The sequence below is a fragment of the Ochotona princeps genome, chromosome 12 (genome assembly GCF_030435755.1).
Source record: "Ochotona princeps isolate mOchPri1 chromosome 12, mOchPri1.hap1, whole genome shotgun sequence".
NCBI classification, from domain to species: Eukaryota; Metazoa; Chordata; class Mammalia; order Lagomorpha; family Ochotonidae; genus Ochotona; species Ochotona princeps.
In genome coordinates this window covers 65192521-65198486 of record NC_080843.1, presented here as the reverse complement: position 1 = coordinate 65198486, position 5966 = coordinate 65192521, and the positions used below count along the sequence as shown (strand labels likewise).

At 44.5% G+C, this 5966-nt stretch overlaps 1 pseudogene; it reads left to right on the top strand.

Moving 5' to 3' along the window:
• The first annotated feature begins 853 nt into the window (after positions 1–853).
• Positions 854–971, top strand: LOC131481604 (5S ribosomal RNA; annotated as a pseudogene).
• The last annotated feature ends 4995 nt before the right edge of the window (positions 972–5966 follow it).

Genomic DNA, 5966 nt, shown 5'->3' with positions numbered 1-5966 from the left:
AAAGTCTAATACTGTGTTGTCTATGTATATTAAGAAGTTTCACTGGAAGTCTACTTTTATTTCCCGTCATTGCCTATACCAACAGTGTCACGACCCACATAAAGAAGAGCAAACTGGAGTCCTTTCTTTTCCATCTCTTACGTTAAGTGGTTCTTCTCTCATGCTGTTCTTTGCTAGGAGGGCCAAGTGTTCATTTTGCTTATCTTCTTAAAAACATGGTCTTTTGGTGGTGCAGCTTGTAGTTTTTTAAGCTTCACTTCCATTTATTTTTGCTATAATTACTATCATTTCATGCTTGCTGCTCATCTTTTTTAATAAATCCTTGTGAAGCATTATTAAATAATCTATTTGAGACCTTTGGAATGTTTGTAAGCACCTGATGTTATAAATGTCCTTTTCAATACTGTCTTGGCTACATCTCTTGAGTTTTGCTATTTTTGTTTTCATTATTATTTCTCCACAAAAGGGTTTTTTTTTCCCTTTCTCTTATTGATTTATTCTGTGCCACATTGGTCATCAATAGCATCATTTTCTTTAAGGTTTCTGGTTTTCTTGTTCATCGCCTTAGCGACACATTGGTCATTCTGTAGCTTGTTATTTAAGTTCATGTTGCTGAAATTTTATTATTTTTCTTACTGCTGTGGATTTTGTTTGCTGGCTTTTAATTTAAGGGGATATATAGTAATGGTGCAACCGAGACCATTATAGCTGGATATGAAGACACAATGCAGTATGCACCTCTACTTCCAGATCAAAAATGGGCTCCCAATGAAATTGTTAAATATATCTTGACAATAGGATGCTGAACTCTCCGACAGTATCCATACCTACAATGTCAGAATACACTGAAATAGTCTACGACCATACCACCCTGAACGCGCCCGATCTCGTCTGATCTCGGAAGCTAAGCAGGGTTGGGCCTGGTTAGTACTTAGATGGGAGAATACACTGAAATAGTGGAATGATGGACTTACGACTGCAGAAGGAAGATTTGTGTCTCCTTCTCTGTAACCCTGCCTTTCAAATAAAATCATCTTTAAAAAAATGCTAAAATAAAAAAGAAAATAAATTTTTAGCTTTCCATTTTTGCCTCAAAGGTGTTAGCTTGTAACTCCATGCTCTTTTGGTTTGTCATATGGACTTTAATGGTTTATTTCATGTATGTGTATTTAAGTGGAAGTAGTTTATTCCCTGTAACAAACTATATCCCTTAGAGACAACGTGGACTTGCCAGCCTGGATTTTAAAAATTAGAGCACCTTATTCAGGAAAAAAAAAAACCCTAATAAATGTTACTAATCAAAAGAAAAATCAAAAAAAGACTGAATGACTTTCTTTGCTCAGGTTGCCAAGTCTAAATGAATATGTAATGGGCCTGCACTGTGGCATGTTAGCTAATCTTTCAGCTGCAGTGTTGTCATGCGGTGTAGGCACCTGTTTGTGTCCCAGCTGCTCTACTTCTGATTCTGCTCCCTGTTTATGGCCTGGGAAAGCAGTAGAGCACTGCCCAAGTCCTTGGGATCCTGCACCCATGTGGGAGACCTGGAGGAAGCTCCTGGCTTTGAATCAGCCCAGCTCTGGCTGTTGTAGCCATTTGGGGAGTTAATTAGAGGATGCAAGATTCTCTGTCTCTCCCTCCTTCTGTGATTCTTTCAAATAAAAATAAGTAGATAAATAAATGAATATTTTCAGTATGTCTATATGCCATGACAGATTTAGTACATACTTATACCAAAATGTGTTTGCTGTTCATCTGAAATTTAAACTTACTGGGGCATCTTGTATGTTTTTTTTTAGCTGCCCACTATGACAATGCTACCCTAAGAGATGTCAAGCTCACTTGTATGGCTCTCTGCAACCCAGCCTGGGTTTCCCCCCTTTTCCTGTTCCGTGTGGCTACACTGTCTTTCTTGAACCTTGGCAATGGTATTCCTTGTCCAGAGTGCCTTTCTCCCTCTATTCCCTGGTTTCAGCCTGACCCTCCTGGATACCTACTTTCCTAGGAAAGCTTCCTGGACACAGCTCTATCCTAAAGTCTCGGTTTGTGTCCCATGCAACCCACTGCTTCAGCTGCTGTGCAGCATCAACGGTGTCTGGAGTAGGTAACACCCATGAACCCAATATGGAGCTCTGTGCCTCGTCAGATGGGAGCCAGGAGACCTCTGTGGCCTCACAAAGGCTGAGGGGTGGGCCAACACTAAGGGGAGCACCCTGGTGACTGCCCGGCATGCACCTGCAGAGCACAGGGAATCCTGCCCACCAAGGGAGCCAGTCTGCATGGCAATGGGCAGAGCACCGGGGAAAGGCATATCATGGCAGTCGGGGGAACTTTTGGGGTTTAGGGTGTGATGAAGTGATGGCTGCTAGTCCTCAGTCCCTGCCACCTAAACCTGACACCTGGATTGAGTTCTTGGCTCTTGACTTTGGCCTGGTGCAACTTCAGGTATTGTGGGTATTTGAGAATTGACCCAGTGAAGAGAGAATCAATGTCTCTCATCTCTGTCTTTTAAATATTATTTAAAAATTTTTTTTGAATTTTTATTTTGAATTTGATGGTACAATGCTATAGAACCTGGGAATCCCCACACCCCAAACTCCCACCCCCAACTGATTTTCCCAGTGCATAGATTGTTAAAATTGCGTCATCCTTCATAAGGAGTTATAATTCCATCAGTCTGTTATTTACGTGTGCCCCAACACTGCTGGTACAAACAATGTCAGATAGTCCAGCATCCCATTGTCTAGATACATCCAACAATTTCATTGGAAGTCCATCTTTGATTTGGAAGCAGGGATGCGTACTGTATTTTATCTTCACGTCTGGATACTGTAGTCTCTATTACTCCATTACTGTGCATTCCTTTAAATGAGAAGCCACGAAATAAGGTCAACAACAGGTATGAAGTTATAACAAAAATAAAAAGGAAAATAATACAGCACCCTAGAGTCAAAAAACATGCCACTGACTGACCAAAGCATGAGTGACGAAAGGAAAACACAAAGGCCGAATTTGCATGATGGTTCCCTTATATTAGAGAGAACATATGATATTTGTCCTTTTGGGATTGACTTATTTCACTGAGCATAGTGGTCTCTGGTTGGGACCATCTAGTTGCAAATCGCATAATTATTTACAGCAGCATAAGCTATAATAGCAAAGACATGGAAACAATCAAATGCCTGTCCAAAGAGGGGTGGTTAAAGAAACTGTGGTACATCTACTCCATGGAATATTACTCAGCCATTATTTTAAAATAAATTTTTAGGGCTCAGCGCAGTTTAGCGGCTAAAGTCCTTGTCTTGAATGTGCCAGGATCCCATGTGGGTGCCAGACCTAATCTTGGCAGCCCACTTCCCATCCAGCTCCCTGCCTGTGGCCTGGGAAAGCAATCGAGGACGGCCGCACCTGCGTGGGAGACCTGGAAGAAGCTCTGGCTTCAGACTGGCTCAGCTTCGGCCATTGCAGCCGCTTGGGGAGTGAGCCATCGGACGGAAGACCTTCCTCTCTGTCTCTCCTCCTCTCTGTATATCTGTCTTTCCAATAAAAATAAATATTTAAAATAAAATCCTTTAAAATAAGAGGCTGACTACTGTCTGGAATGCCAACATCCTATATCTAAATGTTTTTGATTCCCACCTGGTCTATTTCTGATCTAACTTCCTGCTATTGTGTCTGAGAAAGCAGAAGATAGTTCACGGCATGGGTATCCGCTGCCCACCAGGGAGACTACATAGAGCCCTAGGCTCCTGGCTCTGTCCTGGCTCAGCTCTGGGCCTCTGTGGACATGAGGAGTGAACCAGAGGATAGATTTCTCTCTGTGTCTCTCTTTGCCTGTCAAATAAATGAATCAATCATTAAATCTTTTTGAAAGGATAGGCACAGAACTGGACCCTGCTGTCCATGTTATTACAGTAGCTGTGACCCACATGGAAACCAGCAGCAGCCCTGCTCCCCCTTGCTCTGAGCCCCACACTTCTGAGCATGCAAGAGTTTGATCCCAGCATTTATCCCCCTCTAATCTTAGGCCAATCATTAATTTGTGATTCAATAAAATTAAACTGTAAATTGTCTTATACAATATGGTCTAGGTAGGTTTCCTGTGATCAATACTGACTTAGCATGATTCAACTTGGAAGTTTTTAACAGCACAGTGGTGCACAAACAAGGTTCATGCAGTAGAAGGTTGAATTTTGACCTTTGCCAGCTGACACTGTGCAGTCCTGTCCCATTATGGATGCTGGGTGGCGGCTGCAACTCCTTCCGTCAGCCCAGTGGTCCTGGGATAGGAGGGCAGACAGCTGACACTCCGCCGTGTGGCTGAGCCGCAATGTATGGCAGCGTAGGGAATCACCAGCGTTTTCCACAGGTGTGATTTTCCACTTGTAATGGGGTTATTGACACATAATCCCATCATACCAAGGGGCATCTGAGCTTGAATTTTTGAAACAGAAATAAGCACCTTGACGTATCTATTCGTAGTTGGCATTCAGCACCTTTTAACACCTGACTCTGACGTCTCTAATGTTGCTGCCTCTTGCTTTGAGAGCCCTGGGATTCCCCTGCATACCAGATGGGCACTGAGCGGTCATCACAAATACATCCCCAGCAGCAGAGCTGTGCAGTGTAATTCCTGCTTTAAGCAGCACAGAAAAGCCAAGTTCCCCTCGCATTTTGGAAGGAGAAATCAGGCAGCGCTCAGAGGCTGGGTAGCGAGTCAGGTGCAAAAGGGCTCAGCAAGAACCCACTGTTTGCCAGCCCCTGGCTGCATGTGCTGGAAGCCAACCAATCTTGAAGAAACCTGATGAACAACAGCCCTGTCCCTCACGGGCCTGGCTCCTGCTCCGACCTTTATTTCTGCATGCAGCAACAGCACCCCCCCACCCACCTTGGCCCAAGTAGCAAATGCCTCCTTGGATTGCCCCTGGGGGCCTATGGGCTCTCTTCCCACCCACAGCTTACCAATCAGTTTAAACTGCCCAGCTCTTTTCTTCTTCCGCCCAACGAGTTGCTAGGTTACAGAAGACAATTAGGGCTGCCTTTGGGAGCTCATTGCCATTCCAGTCATGGGGTGGGGCCCACTCTCTCCCCGCTTTGCTCTTTCCAATAAACGGAATGGAAAGACTCATTAAAGCACGATCCAGGTAAATCCTCCTTAAAAGCATCAAGCTCTGATAGGTGGTTCCTGTAAACCACACCAATGACTGTATGTTGTAGAAATTCACCAAACCCTTCGTTGGACCCGTGCGCTGCTGCAAGGAAAGGGTGAGAGGTGCACCTGTACTTGGAGATGGGGGCTGTTCTCTCAGCAACAAAGGACGGAGGGACAGGAAAGTGAGCAGTTTGCACCATGTAACTCTGGGGGCAAAGGGTTTCATTCAGATCTCTGTTTGAATGCCAAATACCCAATCAGCCAGCGCAGCTTCTCTGTCTGAAAAGTGACCCCTTCTAATCTTCCAAGTGGCTCTTACAGGGACGGGTCAGGAGGAAGCTGACTGTCCATCCATGCTGATTAATGTGACCAACACCTGGACAGTTACTCTCTGAGTAAGGGGTGGGCAAGGATGGGCTCGGAAACCTGGAGAAAACAAACACATCTCCAGCCACCAGCTGCTGCCCCTGAGGCTGGCTTCAACTCCTCTGAGCACTCTCTGTGGCTCAGACCAGGGCTGCTGGCTGAAGATTAACTTGCTACACCACCGCACCAGCGCCTAAAATACTGTTCTTATGAAGTTATAAAGAGCTCTCCAGAGAAAGTAGCCCCTCTATGATGAGACCTTGAGAAGCTTTGTTTCTATTGCCTTTATATCCACTGTCCCCATTCTCTACAGGGAACACATTCCAACATCCCTCAGTGAATGCTTAAAACTGTAGAGAGTCCTGAACTGCACCTGTGCTGTTATTTCCTGCACACATCTTCCCGTAATGAGCTTTAATGTATGGGAAAGCATTTCACGTGGTGTTTAAGT